Below are 17,499 nucleotides of genomic sequence, written 5' to 3'. Positions count from 1 at the left end.
GAGAGAGAGAGAGGTGTGTGTGTGTGTGTGTGTGTGTGTGGCCAGCTCAGCCCACCAGGGGGCGGGGCTGGCTGGCATGTGGTGCTGGGGGATTGGGTCCCTGATGCCTTGCCAAGCTTGTTCCAAGTAGGTGCTTTAGACCACTGAGCCATCTCTCCAGCCCAATCAACTACAATTGATCATGCACACTCTGCACTTAAGATCTCCTTCCAAATTTCTAGCAACATAAGTAGAAGATACTTCATTTCTGGAGCTATATTATGAACCAGGAGCAGAGAAAGATTTAGTTTTGGAGGGGTCAGTCATATCAAATTTTTAAAAGAACATGGAATTGAATTCACACAGGTCTTAATTGTTTTGGAAACAACAAAAACATTAGAAAAGAGTCAATGGACAAAATTATGCTGAGTAAAAACTGACCATCTTCATCAACCACACAGACTGATTTATTGGAAACAATAACATGGGGTAAAGAATTAAAAGACTATTTCAATGAAAAAATTCATTAAATTCATTTTTGTACATGAAGAACACTGAAGATACAAAACAAAACAAAAGACTCAGTTTGAGGCACCAAGACAATAGCTTTCCAGTTGCTGGCAATTTCCGATTTTCACCCCTGATACAGACATAGCTCGGGGTTACATAAGGACAATAAGCGCGATTAGGACGATAAGGATGGGAGGGAGACAGCACAGTGAGATGAGCGGAAGGCTGGGTTTCTCAATGTGTTTGTCAATACATGTTGATGCAAGAGCCATAACTATGAATTAACTTAATGAGTCCAATCTTCAGAAAATTGGAGAAAAGGTACATGGCAGCGTGAGTTTATCAATTTTGGGGATGCGGAATAATTGAAAGACTACATTGTCATTATGGTCGAAGGATTCTAGGGGTTGTTTACAACGCCTACTCACAGCCCTTGTGAATTTTTTTAGGAAAAAAAATCATAATTATGTGGTAAGGTGCTGATTTTCCTCAGTGCAGATGTCCAAGCCACAGCCACATAGCTCCTGAAGTCTCCTGAGCTATCGCCTACCTTCAGTGTTAAACAAACCAATAAGCTTATCCACAGGAAGTGTGAAAAGAAATTTAACTCCATAAAGTTATTTTAAAGAGATAACTTTGCTTGAATAAATCTGTCCAAAGTTTCCTTGATCCTTTACATGGTGGAATTCTATTCATTTCCAAAGTCTATTTGCCTGTCCTTCAACTACAATGAATATTTAAGTTTTGACATTTAAATGTCCCTCCTATTGAGTGTCACAATAGTATTATGTCTAAAGAAATGCTTGGTTCTATTTTTTAATCAGAGAATGACTATCTAGAATAAAAAGACTAAAGTGACAGAATTTTAGGAACTTTGCAAGAGCATTAAAATATTCTTCCTTTTATAGAGGGAAAATTGAAAATGGAGGTTACCTAGGAAAGGGCTGTTTTCAAGTTCATTTTGTGAAACAGAAAATCACAGCAGCCAAGGGATGGAAGCAACCTAACTGTGCGCAGGCAGAGGGCCGGCCAAATAGCTTGAGTAAAGCACCTGCAAGCGGGCGCAGGGGACTGGGCGTGGTAGCACACACCTGTAAGCCCAGCTCTTGGGAGGCTGTAAACAGGCGGACCACTACGAGTCTGATCTAGTAGTGAGACCCTGAACACCATATACACCCTTCCCTTCCAAAAAAAAGATAGAATGTCCACAGGCAGGTGGACTGATAAATAAAAGTAAATATTGCTCAGCCCAGAAAAGGAAGATCCTGTCAAGTACTACAACTTGAGCAAATCTTGAGGACTTTATATTAAATGAAATAAACCAGTCACCAAAAACACATTGGTCAGAGTCCACACCTATGAGGCATCTGACACCACTGAATCCACAGAAACAGACAGGTGAATGACACTGTATGCAGAAGAAGAGGAAAACGGAAGTTGCTGCCCAGTGTGTACAGAGTTGCACATTTGCAAGATGAAAAGGCTCCGGAGACCACTCAATGATGTGGGTGTTCTTAAAACTATGGAACTAGACACTGAAAATGATCAAATAGTAAATTTTATATTTTTTAACCACAATGAAACAGACAAACAAGCTATGTTTCAGTTCCATAATTAGCCTCTAGCTCTTTTCTCTTGGAAACAAATCTTCTATTTTGATAGGATTAAATGAACAGAAGGGCATGAAAGGAGAGGCTTAAATTTCCCTGGAAATTGAGATGCTACCTCCCTGAAGGCCAAGGAGGCTCTAAACTTGAAACGTATACTTGATGATCGCTGCTAATAACTGAGATGTACCAGCGGACAAATTCCCTCACCTGCTTATTATGTACGAACAGGAGCGATGATGCACAGATACCATACACTGCAGTGCGCGCAATCAAATTAATGCATAATATCACCTCACATGGATAATTGATAACTGGAATATTGATTAGCTAGCAGAAATACTTTATCTCAACACTTTCTATTTTCATTATTAAGCAAGAAAATAGACAGGCATATTTATTACTCAACTATTATAAGAAATAGCTGAGGTAGAAAATATCTGAGATTAAGGCTCAAACTTGTCCATTCTCAACCGAGCAGCAGTTACTGAGTGACCAGGCAGACAGCTCAGTGTGAGGCTCCGGGTGCCTGCTAAATTAACGGACCTAGATCTTTGCTCACAGAAATTTTACAAAACAAAGAAAATCACAAGACCTCTATGTAATTAAGACATAAACAGAACTGTTCAAGAACAATAAACAAAGAACAGGAGAAATGCAAAAGAGGTATAAAAAATAGACTGTCACATATGGTTTTTTCAGACATTGAAAGCCAGAAATCTATTGCCATGGGAATTCATTGCATCTTGAGAAATTCTCATTGGCTAATAAATAATTTTTTTCCCAGGTAGAATGAGCACATTTCCTTTTTCAACATACAATTATTAGAAGAAGTCAGATATTGTAACATTTTTGTCTACATGCCAACTCTTACTAATTATCATCAGTGAACTTCTTCATTTATTGAAACGTTCACCAAAGAAACTACAAGTCATCCAATGGGGTTGAAAATATGAAAATGTGGAAGACAGAGAAAAATTACTGCTAAAGATGTGCATCAGGGAATCATCAACCAACAAACAGGATTTGACACTTTTTTAAAATTTTATCTTTACTTGTTAATTTCTCTCGTACTGGGTCTCACTACACAGCTCAGACTTGCAGCAATGCTCCTGTCTCGGCCTCCCCAGTGCGGGGATTATGGGCATGTGACACCATGCCTGGATTTGACACTTTCTGGGATTTGTCAAGCCACTGGTTCAGCCCTGCAAGCCTAATCATTCCTTATCTTAGTTGATTCTCCTGACATACAAGCATTCTCATCCCTCCTATAGTTGCTGCCGTCTCTCAACCTGATAGGTCCAAATCACCTTTGCATAGTCAATTCTGTTCACCCAAAAACGATTCTCCAACCTGCAGCTGGGGGTTCCTCTGCTACTTTTCTAGGGCTATTCTGCCACAGCACCAGAACTGAGTGGCTTTGCTCAGCAGTCCCCAACCTTTCTGAGACCAGGAATCGGTTTCCTGGAAGACAAATGACCCACAGACCCAAAAGGGGGAGATTACTTGGGGATGGTGATATTTATTGTGCACTGTATTTATATTATTATTATGCTGGAATATAAGATGAGATAATTACACAGTGCACCACACTGCAGAATCACATGGAGCTCTGAGTTTGTTTCTCTGAACTAGTTGGTCCCATCTAGCTGTAATGGGAGACAGTGACAAGGAAGTGTGTTGTCTGTGTCCAGTCTGCACTGGAATCTCTTTTTGGTTGTTGTCACTGCAGAAATGCTTGCTTTTCAAAGATAAGACATTGAAAATAAAGCATGCTTTTCAGTGTGTTTGTTGCAGAAGGATAACCGGCTTTTACCTCAATTCAGAATATACAGAAATCGGACGCTGTCTCTAATATACTTTTAAGGCCACTATTATCTGTGACTGCAAATAATTGAACCTTTTCTGGAATGGACAAAGCCAGTTCACCAAGGCTATTCACAAATGGGCCATGGATCTATCCCTTCCCAGTTCAGGGGTCTTTTGTGGTTCACACACTTTTGAGAGCTGAGGTAGGTGAGCACCCACCACCCAGGAGAACGAAGAGCCTGACCCACTCTCTGTTAAGCTTTCTGTCATGTTTGAAACTGTCAAAAAGCTCAGTGATCACCGTCTCTCTCATAACTGCAGTTTGGCTTTGAATGCAGTCATTTTCTCTGTAGCCTTGAACACAGTTATCCTTCTCCCTTGAAGTGACAGGTTGAGCTCATTGAGCACGTTGAGTACGTCACCTGGGTGAGCAGAATAAACAAGGCTTTGGATCCATTCTCTGTCAACTAAGATGTGCTGCCAGCAATGACTGCCTTTGTCAAAAGAAATCTCTGGAGCAGCTCTCGTAGCTCAAAAGCTCTGGGAACTGACGCGCCTTAGAAAGCTGCCTCACTGGCTCGGCAGTCTAAGTGCCTGCCTGGCAAGTGCAAGGACCCAGGATCAATCCCTGGTACCACACGCCACACCACCTGAAACCCCAGGCATGCTGAGCCAGCCACCAAAACCAGATGTGGTGGTGCACACCTGTAATCCCATCACTGAGGTGGCTGTGACTATAATTCTGAGCTGTGTAGCAAGACCCTGTACTAACTAACTAACTAAATAAATAAATGATTTAAAAAGAAAAGAAAGCCATCTCTCTTCTGTGTGTCAGAAGAGATTTATTCATTCTTTTCCCATATCTTCACAAAGCTTGCAAACAGAGATGAGTTACCAGCATTTTAATCCAGGTGATGATCCTAATTACATCCTCATGGTGACATGTTTTGGCCACTCATCAGTTCTCAGTGGATGACACCATACATAGATGTGCACTGAGAACTGACCTTTTTGGCCAAAGAAGTGAAAGAAGGAAGTTTTCTGGTCATGCCCACCACTCGGTCTGTGTGTGTACCGACAGGAAATAACCACTTGCTCTCCTGATGTGGAATCATTCAAAGACTTGAATAGATCTGCAGCTGTGGTATGGCGGGCAACGCAAATGCACACAGCAGAGTCTCCCGCATGCCCCCTGAAAAATATGTCATGCAAAAGTAAGTGCTGTGGCCTGGTTGCCAGCATTAGAAGACTCATTCACCTGGCTTGCAGGTCCCAGTGGCTCACGATCCTGCCTAGCTGTTGCCTCAGTCTCCTCTGCCTTTTCACCAACTCATCTAGGCACAGCACTGAAAGAAGAACCACTGCTATTGTTTGAAATGCAACCCTCCTACACGTGCACTACAGGGTCCACAGCAGCACGCAGGACCGTCTTCACCAATAGGAAAGAGCTTCTCAGCTTTAGAATTCAATTAGCCACTAAGAATGAGTCTCTCAGTGCAGACGCATCTGACTTCAGAAGTCGCTTCTGATTTTGACATTCATGGTAAACAAAAACAAAAACCTCCAAAGGCTCATCTGTTCTGTTAGGATTAAAAAATTTTATTAATATATTGTGATACATAACTAGTACATTCATCCCGGGAACTGGTATATGGACATGCCGTGTCTCCACTGATTTACTTCCACTTTCCTTCCAGTCCCACTTTTCTCATAAGGAGATGCAGTTTTGAAGGTTTCACGGGTTTGCTGCCTAGCTGGTTGCTCCACACCCTACAAAGCAGGTTTGGAGAATGTGGGACCACCTGTGGCAGTGATCCTGTCCTTTAAGGAGGACTCTGGGCACTTTAAATGCAGTATTTTTTGGTTGCCAGGCCTGGGGTTTTCTGCTGTCTCACCAAGGGGTCTCTATCCCTGTTCAGAAAAGTTCCCCATAAGTTGCCTTTTATGCATTTGGTGAAGGTTAACTTGTGAGCTAAGCAGAATTCCAGGAGACAAGAGAACAGTGTAGGAAAGGGGCAGGCAGACATGATAAACAATGGGCAGCCCCTGGGTGCTGTAGGTTCTCATTAGGGAGCCTGGAACCTGCATCCCTTGCATGCACAGCTCACAGTGGAGTTCGAGATCCTATGAGAATCCAATGCCCCTCCTGACCTGAGAGGAACAGAGCTCAGGGGGTGGGGGGTCAAAACACACCCAAGTGGCTGTAAGTACAAGCGAAGCTCCACTTACTAGTGGCCACACCCTTCCTGCTGTGCAGCAGCTACTGTGCTATGTCCAAAGGTTGGGGACTCCTGGCCTTAGTAACAAATGTACAGGCTGGACATTCTGGAATCGAGAAGTTTGAGGTGTGTTCACTGGAAGAGCCATGCTACCTCTAAAAGTACCAGGAACGGATGTGTCCCAGCTTCGCCCCCTCTCTGGGAGCGCCCAGACTTCTTGCAACCTGACTCCAGGCTTCCCTTGCCATTCTCCTTGTGCTCATGCCTCTCTCTCCTTGTGGCATTTTTCAAAAGAAGGTCACCCGTCTTATTGGTTTAGGTCTCTACTCCATTATGACCTCATCTTGCTAATTACATCTGCTGTGGCCTGTTTCCAAATAAGGTCACATTTTTGAGATATCAGGGTTGAATTTTAACACAATTCAAGCATAGCACTTACAAAATATAAACATGATCCTGTCATTGCCTCTTACAATTATCTCATGATTTCTTACTGCCTCTGGAATAAAGTCCAAAGTGCTTTAACATGCTTCACTAAATTCTTCACAATTTGGCCTCTAGGTTTCCTCTTGCACCCTCTCTTACAATGCTCCCTCTCTTCAGCCCTCACTCAGAAAAAAATAGACAAGAAATGTGAAATTATCATAGCAATGAGGGTTTTCATAACACCATGCTAGGAGATACGAGGAGTCCTTAGTGGATTTGACTGATCAGGGAGACCACGGGATGATTCTTCAAGGAACCAAGGAGCATTCTCAGAGGTAAAGCATCAGAAATGTATGGAAGGAAGCCCTGGAGTGATGAGAAACCCAGACAGAAGAAGCAGTGAGTCCTTCATGGTTGAAGGACAGAAAGGAGTGAAAGAAAGAATGGTGTGAAGCAGGGAGGGTCAGAGAAAGGATCCTGTGGGCCCTGAAGGAGTCTAAGGAAGGCACAGGCAACTGCTGAGAATCAATCATACCAGAGAAATCTGTATCTTACAATTCTCCATGGCAACAGAATAGAACTTTGGATAACACCATGGAAGAGGTGCCTGCTGATGTGGGAAGATTCGTGTGCGTGGAGACGACTGGATGTGTCTACGCAAAGCACAATGATCCTTAACTGATTAGGACTTCATGTTTCATCAGCTCTAGGACCGTCATCTGATGGCACGCCAGTAGGATTCCACATTTTAATTGTCACTGGGTGAATATGTCACAGAGTATATTTGCTAATCAATATTTTACAGATGCTAGACACTGTGTGGGTTCTGGGGAAAGGGGAAGGTTAGATCAGAAGTTGTCCCTCTAAGAACTTCAAGTCTAACACAAACATGGAGCTGCACATAAGCACAAATACAGAGCCAAGAGTGCAAGAAGTTTGTGTTTAACATTCTGAAGAAGAAATGATTTCCATCAAAATTTTATAGCAGAAAAAACATTTAATCTGGGTCCAATAGGGCTGGTAAAATTTATTAGGCCTTAACGACATGGTAGAAAAAAGTGTTTCAAATAGACAAAAAAGGCAGCAAAGACAGAAATTGGAAGGCATAGAGGAGTGTGAAAGGGAAAACTAGAAAATGTATAAGAAAATGCCAAGGTCCCAATATTCCCTCCTGAGACACCTCCAGTGACCTAACCTCCTTGCTCTAAAGCCGCCTCTTCAAGTTTCTGCCACCTCTCCATATATGCCCAATGGTGCAACCATCCCTTTCCCCTGTGGGCTTTTGGGGGCCACTTCAGATTCAAACTGTAGAAGAAAGGTAGGCTCTGAAGAGGAGAACAGTACACTGTCTATATAGGACAGCAGGTCCCTATGGAGTTTCGAGATTTACACTAGAGTAGAAATGAAAGACACTCAATGAACTTGTCTCAGTTACTCTTCTCTAGTTCCTGGGACAAATACCCAACACTCAAACTGAAGGAAGGAAAGATTTATTTAGCTCACAATTCCTGGACGTTTCAGTCCATACTCAGCTGACTCCAAGGCAGATGGGCACATGGCAGAGGGCAGCAGTTCATGGTGGCGGAAGGCAACAAAACAGCAAGAGCAAAAGGGAGGAGCAACAGCAGCAATGGCAACAAAGCAAGTCTGTCTCTCTGTCTTTTATGTTACATTCAGGCTATCTGCCCCAGGCTGGGTATAGCACTCACATCCATGATCCCAGCAATACTCAGACCCATAATCCCAGCAGTACTGAGACTCATAATCCCAGCCTTGGATCATGAATTAATCACAAACTGTAGAACTGCACCTCAATGACTGCATGAGGCTTTTGGGGGAGACAAATACAAACAAGCTACAACACACACCATACTTCAGATTATGAACTTTGATCTTTCCCTGCTAGTGGTATGAGACATGATCCTTTTTCATGACGCCAGCAGTGACAGGAGCCACAGCCCCATGATCAAGAAGGGAAACAAGTCAGGTGCATTAAACAGACTTCCCACCTAGGGTCTTTTAGATATAGAAGGAGTTTCCTGGGCATAGTCCCACCACAAGCCAAGGAGGATCCTCAGTTCTTGAACTCTTCTGAGTCATAACTGGTGAGCAGGGCTTGGAGTCAGGAGGTTCAAGACAGTGAGTAATAGAATTAGGATGACATTTTTGAAGTACATTTGGAGGATGACATTTTGGAGAATGAAAGTTCATGGTACTCCTTTTGTTTTAATTAGCTTTAATTTTTGTTCTATCCTTATCCTCAAACTATCCCTGCCCCATGCAACCTCTGTACGACCCTGTCTTGTTTTATATCGTGCATTTAACAGCATACAAATAAAATGCTTAAATTTTTTCTCTCTCCTCTCTTTGTTTCAATACTAGAATTGAAGCTTTACCAGGAAATGTTTTTTCATACTCCATCACTCACTGTTATATCCCTGGAGCCTAGAAGAGGGCTTGGTGCTCGGCAGGCAGTCCGTGTTATTAGCTCCTAACTCATTTTGAATCCAGATAGAATCCTAAGCAGATCCCAAAGCATCCTAAACAGATCGCCTTACTTCTGGAGGACAGCAGGCAGCACCACGAGCCCAGGAAGCAAAGGCAACAGAGGGTGAGCTCAAGAAATATCCAAGGATTTGACAATGCAACAAATGTCTGGAAAAGGGGAGAGAAGGAAATTAAAGACAGCTCATGTTTTCAGGATGAGTGAGTCAGAAAAGTGGGGGCTAATGACCAAAAAAATCAGAAATACTAATGAAGAAACAGGTTTGAAATATTTTAGTTGACATTCTAGAAACTGATCACCTCTATAACTATCATTTCTTATAAAATATCACTTCATTCCATAAAATATTATTTTGAACAAGTGAAGAAACAGTGATAAACCCTTGCATTCTGAATAACCTTTTCCTAAGCCAACAGTGTACGCAGATGAGACCATACCATATGGGAAGGCAAGACACCAGGGGGCAGAACAAAGAAATTCTGACTTTGATGGATTAAACCCTTGACTTGATAAATGGTTCATGCAGATCAGTAACAGGAAGGCCCGCGTGCCAACAAGAAAAGCCAAAAATAATCTTGTAGCTTAAAAGAGGGAATTAATGATACAGCACTCTTAAGTTTGGAAAAGCCTCAGCTGTGATCATGAAATATGTATCAAAAGCATTGGCTCCATGGCTGATACGTGAAGTTTCCTCTCTGGCTGAGGTGAGAGGTATTTTTTTTCTGATGTAGAGTAAGCCAAATTCATACTACAGGGTCTACATTTTATAATTCTTCTAGCATAAATTGCTTCAAACCAAGCAAAATCCAGAAGACACTTTTGATTGGTTGGTAGAGAAGGTGGCAGTCTATAAAAAGAAATGAGCCAGCGTTATCAGGCCTCTTATCCACAGAGATACCACAATGTGTATCACAAAGTGAAAGAAAAAATGACCATGCCTCAGAAAAATAACGCAACCGAAATACACAAAAGCAGAAATTATCTTTTATAGAATTTATTTCTTTATGGTGAATACGTTATTCTCCAATTATAAAAATAAAATATTTTTAAAAGAATGTTCACTAGTCCAAAGCTTCTTGGGGATAAGCTTATGGGTGGTTTTTAAGAAATCCTGACAGTAGGGCCGGTGAGATAGCTCCGCAGAATAAGCGCCTGCTTAGGCAAGCACAGGGACCAGGATTCGGTCCCTGGCACCACATGCCACACTGGCTCAGCCCTCAGGCAGGCTGAGCAGGCCACAGAGAAGGGGCATGGTGATGCGCAACTGTAATCCTAGTGCTGGGGAGGCTGAGAACAGGAGGATCTCTACGAATCCAAATTGTGTAATGAGACCCTGTCCCAAACACATACACATCACAAAAGAAATCCTGACAGTGTGACATCATTGTTGAGAGAAGAAATTAATCCATAGGGGATTTATTTCATTCCAAATCATTTTGAATTTAAGCAGAAAAGAATCTACATGATTGCTTTGGGAATGGCTCTACTATAGCCAAGACTGGTCACTCAGGATTGATGGTAAGTATGCTCCATCAAATTCATAGTTACTTCTCAAGATTGTGTTAGTCAATAAAGTAAACGTTTGCATGGAAAAATTATTTCAAGTGATGTAGTATTTTTAACCCCTAAAATGGTGCTTTCTTATGGCAAAGACAATCTACCAAACAGATCTGTTTTGTTTGCTTTACTTTGCCTTAAATGACCATATTGAAAACAAAACAAAACAAAGCAAAAAAAAAAAAAAAAAAAAAAAAAAAAAAAAAAAAAAAAAAAAAAAAAAAAAAAAAAAAAAAACCACCAGATTACCATGGGGTCCACAACCCACTTAAAAATTGATTTCAGGTAAATGTGGAATCGTTTACCCAGGTACATTCCTCTAAACCATCATTCTAGAAGTTCTGTAGCAGAACTGCCAAAGCATAACTAATCCCTGGAGCGGAAATAAAAGGGAAACCTCTCCCCTACATTCTCATTTCTTAACAACACAGCGCACACCTCACCAATGTCCACAAACTTTCACATACATAAAACCTGATGGATTACTTGGCTTTAAAATCAACCAACCTATCAATCAAAAAAACCCTCTACATGCAGCAGGCTCTCACCACCGAATGATTTCCCATTCATCATATCAGTCTATGAGAAGGAAACCCTAAGTCCACAACATAGTACATAACACACAAACATCTACTGTGGCACAGGTGTGCTTCAGGGTACTGAGGAAGAGTGCTCTGCAAATGGAGAAACAGATTGTCTCTTCCATGGAGCTGATGCATGCAGTGGGAGATCAAGGAAAAAGAAGAAGCCAGACCTTGTGAGGCAGCTCCATTGCTGGACACAGGACCTGAATCCACCACTTCAAGGACAGGAGGTTTAGTGGGGCTCACAGTCTTAGAGGATTCTGTCTAGGACCAGTTGATTCCAAGGCAGAGACATCATGGAGGAAGAGTGTGGCAGAGCAAAGATACCTAGTTCCTGCTGACTGGGAAACAGAACAGGGGAACAGTGCCAGAAAGGAAGAGGAAGGAGGCCTTGTATGGAGGTAAAAATCATGCCTCCTTGATCCACCCAGATACACTCAGGAGTGGGATTTGCTTCACTAATGAGCTAGACATTTCTTAAGGCTTTAAAATTGACAAGTGAGGATTAACAGTTAAGTAGAATGAACACTAAGGGGACTCCAAGAAGACTGTGCTGGATAGGCATTGCCTGGCCAGAAGGCCACTGCAGTGGGCCACAAGGTCCTACCCGAGGCTGGCAGGACTACACACCTTGAGATGTGTGCAGTGTTGTGGTCCCCAGTGAAGCTGCCATTGTGGAACCACAGCAGAGGCAGTAGCAGGAGCTGGATGGCTCCTGGAAGGAGAAGGACAGATGTTTGGGGCTCTAGGTTTCGGGAACATCTCTGGAGATATGGCCCTGGTAACATGGGAGATGCCTTCCATCCTGGCTCTGGCATGGGTGGTGTCCTTTGATGTAGGAACTTTGACAGAGCTGTGCCAGGGCAGAAGTAGATTTATTGTCTAGTGTTGTAGGCACTGCTCCTGGCTGTTCAGGACCCACCTTCTGGGGTTCATGAGGTAGGCCAAGACCCTGAAGGCCAAATGGTGTCGGACTCCAAGTCCATATCTGAGTGTCAGTGTCTTTGTAACTAGCCTGTATGGTCCAGCCCACAATTTAAAGGTACAGTTGCTCTTGCAGCTGACCCCTCCCCTCAGAGCCTGTAGGAGGGAGACAGTTTTGTGACTAGATGATTTGTTTTTTTACTCTTTGGGGTTAATGGCCCACAAGTTTCTTCACAGATAGATCTTGGAGGTGTAGTGGAGGCCCTGAATCAGCCTGACCAGACAGGCTGCATCTCACAGCAGCCTCTCACAGCTCTGAGGCCCAAACCTAGGTACCTCCCCGTGCCCCACGGGGACTCACTGCCCAGTCCTAGGCAGAGGGTGGCCCAGCATCAGTGCAGGTCATGCAATGGCACCACTGGCCAAATTTCTGTAATATGTTCTCTGGTCCCAAACAAGCAAACAAATAAGCAAATCAACCAACCCAGCCAACTGAGCAACTTAGTCACCGAAAGAGAGGAGAAAAGGCTAGTGAAGGCATCAGGGGACATCTCAGAGAGGGGGTGGGGAGTACCCTGAGGCTTTTCAGAGGAACAAGGCCTACCACTTGAAGGATCAGCTTTATGGGGCTGTGAGCAGGAAAGTAATCTGACATATTTTTAAAAGATCTGAGTGGTCTGTAAAGGACAAACGGCAATGAAGAGAGGGTATGGAGACAAAAGTGGAAGTGGGAGTTTGGTCAGAAATCTAGGTGAGGGGCTAGGGAGATAGCTCGGTGGTCTAAGTGCCTGCCTGGCAAGTGCAAAGACCTGGAGTCAATCCCCAGCACCACATGTCTTACAGGCTCCAAAACTCCAGGCACGCAGTGCTGGCCATGAACACCAGGAGTAGTGGTACGCATCTGTAATCCCAGCACTGTGGAACCTGAGACAGGAGCATCACTACGAGTCCAAGCTGCATAGTGAGATTCTGTACAAAATAAATAAAATAGTTTTTTAAAAAGGAATCCAGGTGAAAACTGATGGTGTTCTCAACAGAGGGGAGATTTAGGGAAGTGGACAGGTGATAACTGGCGGGGGGTGGGATGTGGGGGAAGGCAAGCAGCAAACTTTCTAGAGTGTGTCTTGGCTTTCTGGCTCAAGAAAAGGAGAGCAGATGCCGAGAAAGGACTCCACATTGAGTGTGCACTGAGGTAAAGCCACTGCGTATAGCCACATGCGAGTGCTACCCTGGCAGTGAGTACCAGCGTCAGGAACTCACAGTGAGGTCAGTGCCACAGAGCGGGCCCAGTCTGCCCAGCACATGGTCTGCCGGACACTGACACCAGGAGTTTTGCGAGAGTGCATGTCTATATGAAATGGTGAGCAGGTTTTTAATCTACCTACCCAAAGACTAGGTTTGGACACACAGATTGACTAAGGCATGAGAAAAGGCAATGCGGGTTAACTAATTACAGAGGTGCTAAGGCTAAAGGGTTTAGCTAGGAACTAAAGCTGGTGAAATGGGTTGAGACTCAAGGGTTTTGGCAGGTTTTCTCTCCATTTCATCATGGCTAGAGATATATAAAGTTCTACAGAAGGATTTAAAGCAATGGAATCAGATGAGGTCACCCAGGAATAAACTGTAAAGAAAAGGGGAGATGGATTTGTTTAGCATTTCAGCAAAAAGGTATCCACCAGAGGTGAAAAACCAAGGTAAGGAGTCTGAAAATAAGCTCTTAGGCAGAGGGAAAACCAGAAGAAACAGCACAGTTCTTAGCATTTTATTATCATAGCTAATTTTCTCCCATGAGGCGGTAGATTCATGTTATAAAAAGAAGACGAAGTCAGACTGAAGGTGAAAACTGAAAGTGAAGGCAGCCAACCACAGAGACAGCAACTGTGTTAGCACCACTGTTTTCGCTCGTGATGTGATGCCCATTGTCTAAGGGCTGAGACCATAGCTACCTGGGTTGGCAGTGCAACCCCGAGGTGGAGCGTGTGCTTTACCTGCACAATGCCTGGGGTTGAGCCCACAAACAAAACACATTTATCCTTTAAACACAACTCACATTTGTTTACATATTCCCAAAGACCTAAAAAATAACTACATTTTAAAATGAACTAATTAATGGCAATACTAAAGCACCACTTTAGTGTTTCTCTACTTTCCTTTGATCTTTCCCCCTTTAAAGAGGCTTTAAGGAGTCTGGTTTGGAAGGTTTTTCCCTACTTGTACCTTTTTTTTTTTTTTTTTAAGTTATTTATTTGTGTGAATGTGTGTGTGTGTGTGTGTGTGTGTGTGTGTGTGTGTGGCCAGCTCAGCCCACCAGGGGGCGGGGCTGGCTGGCATGTGGAGCTGGGAGATTGAACCGAGGTCCCTGTGCTTTGCTTTGCTTAGCTTGTTCTAAGTAGGTGCTTTAGACCACTGAGCCATCTCACCAGCCCCTACTTGTACCTTTATTGAAAATGTAATACCATAGACATAAATTGTAGAGTAGACCACTGATCCCTACAGAGTTAGTTCCGGACAACCATGTTAACTAAAACTGGTAGCTGGCCAAGTCCTCTAGGCTAAGTGCTCTGTAATATTTTCATACAACCCACACATATCCTTTCTTATGCTCTAAACCCACTCTATATTATTGTAATACCTAATACAATGTAAATGTTTTGCAACTAGTTGTTCTATTATGGAGGAAATGACCAAAAAATGCACATGTGCAGTGCACACACAGCCATTTTTCTTTCCAATATTTTCAGTCCACAGACGGCTAAATCTGCGGTTGATGCTGACTGTGTATCTATGTACTGTACTATGGCTGTTTGGCTGGCCACAATTTATTATATTGGATGCTATTTGCCATGCTATAAAGAATTGATCTTGACAACTCTGTGCATGTGACATCATGCTGCCTCAAAACCATAATTATAATTACAAGTCACTGTTGTGTTTAGGGGAACCTAGATGCTTCATTAATTATCAGGGTGAACATCTAATTTATTATCCAACTTCTTTGAGAGAAAGTGGCTCCTACTGGTAACTACGTTGGCTAAGAAGGTATACACCAGAGTCTCCCAGGCAAACTGGGATATATGATGATCTTACTCATAATACACTATGAAAAGAAATCATTAAAGATAAAGTTGTCAGTGTATCATTCTAAAATGGACAAATACTTTGAAGACCTGTAGGTTGGAAAATGGGCAAACGTGAAAACTTCAACAAATACAAAGCAAATTGAAAGTTATAAAAATAGTATGAAAACATTTTAAATGTGTCATAGACTACTATACATACTTTATAATAAGCAATGTGACAATCTAGCTAAAAAGGATAACTTTCCATAGTGCTCAACTGAAAGAGTAAACAGGGCTAGCCAGATAGCTCAGTAGACTAAAGCACCTGCTTAGGCTGAGCGCACCGGCTGGGGTTCAATTCCTGGGGTGCTGTGCCAGCCCCATCCCCCGGCTGCGCTGAGATGGCGATTGAGACTGGGTGTGGTGGTGCATGCCTGTAACCCCAGGCTTTGGGAGGCTGAAACAGGAGAATCACTATGAGTCCAATCCATATAGGGAGAGCCTAAAGACCCTGTACTAAATACATAAGACAGACTGACACACACACACACACACACACACACACAGAGTGTAAATAAAATCTGAAATGTACAATAGATAGTGTGAAAGGGAAAGAAACTGCTCAAAGGGATGGAACAACTGGGATGAGGGAAAGGAGAAAAGAAAGAAGGGAAAAATATGTATATGTACATATACATATACAGGATAACTTAGATACCTATACTGCTGATTTTCACTGTTCTTTTTTTTTTTTTTTTTTAATGGACAAGAGCTCTTTTATTTGGGACCTGTCCGCTCTCTGTACACGCAGTGCACTACTTCTTCGTCTCCTCCTTGGACAGGGTCTTGGTGAGCTCCTCCTTCTTGGCTTGCAGGAGCTCCTCTTGGCACTTGCATGCTTCCTTGGTCTTCGACCTGTGAGCCTCGGCCTGGTCAGCCAGGAGCTTTTTGCAGGCCTTGTCCGCCTTCAGCTTGCGGATGTGCTCCACGAGGATCCGCTTGTTCTTGAACACACTCCCCTTCACCTTCAGGTACAGGCTGTGGTATGTGTGCCAGTCGATCTTCTTAGATTCCGGGTATCTCCGGAGCAGCCTGCGCAGGATCCGCATTCTGCGCATTCAGGTCACCTTCTCTGGCATCCGGGCATTGGCGGTAGGTACCCTTCCGCTTACCGATGCCCATGTGCCTGCCCTTCCGGCGAGCCAAGGTTCTCTTCCAGCATCGCGCCCGAGAATGGACGGTCGCAGGCTTGCAGATTACTAGCCCATCTTTGATCAGTTTCCAGATCTGCTGACAGGAATTGGCATTGGCGATTCCACTGGTCTCGTTGGGGTCCAACCAGGCCTTCTTTTTGCTGCAGCGGAGGATGCTGGAGGCCAGCCTCTTCTGAAGCCTGAGCATACTCAAAAAGGAAAGCTTCACTGGTCTATTGAAAGGAACAGATAATGTTTAAATTCTTTTTCTTCTTTTTAAATTTTTGGACATTTGCATGCTTGTATCTGGCAATCTGAACAACTAATTTGAAGACAACCATAGGCAATATAGGAACCATTATTGAATTCCTGTCATCTTGTTGAGTGAAATCCGGTATCATTTCTAATAGTTTTTTAAAATGATTTTTAAATTATTTTTATTCTCTTTTAAAAAATTCTTTAAAAATGACTCTTAAGAGTCAAAATAATACTATAGAAAACCATGAAAAAATTGAAAATGTCATCAATTACAATTTTTCTAGCAAGAAATTTAGAACTAATAATTTCTTTGGAAAAAGTTCTTTCAACATAACACCTATGTAACACAGTCTGCTCCCAGGTTGAACAAAAAGAGAGAAGTCATTCATTTTATAGAACCAGCGTAAGCCTAATACTACACTTAGCAAAGCTAATGCACAATGAAGAAACTGAATCTCATGCACAGTCCCTCATATCCAAAAGACAGTCCTTCATATCCAAAAGAAAATCTAGCCAATTAGTATCTCAGAGCAAGCTGATTAGTATGTAAGATAGAGGACAATGTCTGCCTCTGGCCTCGGCACTAAGTTTTACTCTGAATCTTTGAACTTAGTCTTGACATTTCTCTTAGGCACATGAGCAAAGAGCAAGACAAGAACACAAGGCTATGAATCTTTTGAATTATGAAAGTGAAAATATGTCAGAAAATGGAGCTGTGTAGAAAACAATCTGCTCACCTATCAGCATAGTAATGCTTAGGAAAGTTCTGGTAACCTGCTGCCTGCTATACAATCAATCTTTCTAGTGGTGTACATATAAAAGATAGTATGGCATTAATATTTCATGTTTTAGATGAGATAAAATAATG

The 17,499-nt window shown here is 42.8% G+C and overlaps 1 protein-coding gene and 1 pseudogene across 3 annotated transcripts in view; both read right to left on the bottom strand.

The window, feature by feature from the left end:
• St6galnac3 (ST6 N-acetylgalactosaminide alpha-2,6-sialyltransferase 3) overlaps positions 1–17,499 on the bottom strand; it is a 553,279-nt gene that overhangs the window by 266,008 nt on the left and 269,772 nt on the right. The gene's annotated exons all lie outside the window — the stretch shown is intronic.
• LOC101582528 lies at positions 15,996–16,581 on the bottom strand (annotated as a pseudogene).

Source organism: Octodon degus, unplaced genomic scaffold, assembly GCF_000260255.1.
Source record: "Octodon degus isolate 3935 unplaced genomic scaffold, OctDeg1.0 scaffold00167, whole genome shotgun sequence".
NCBI lineage: Eukaryota > Metazoa > Chordata > Mammalia > Rodentia > Octodontidae > Octodon > Octodon degus.
Note: the sequence above shows the minus strand (reverse complement) of the source record. Positions and strands in the feature narration are given on the sequence as shown.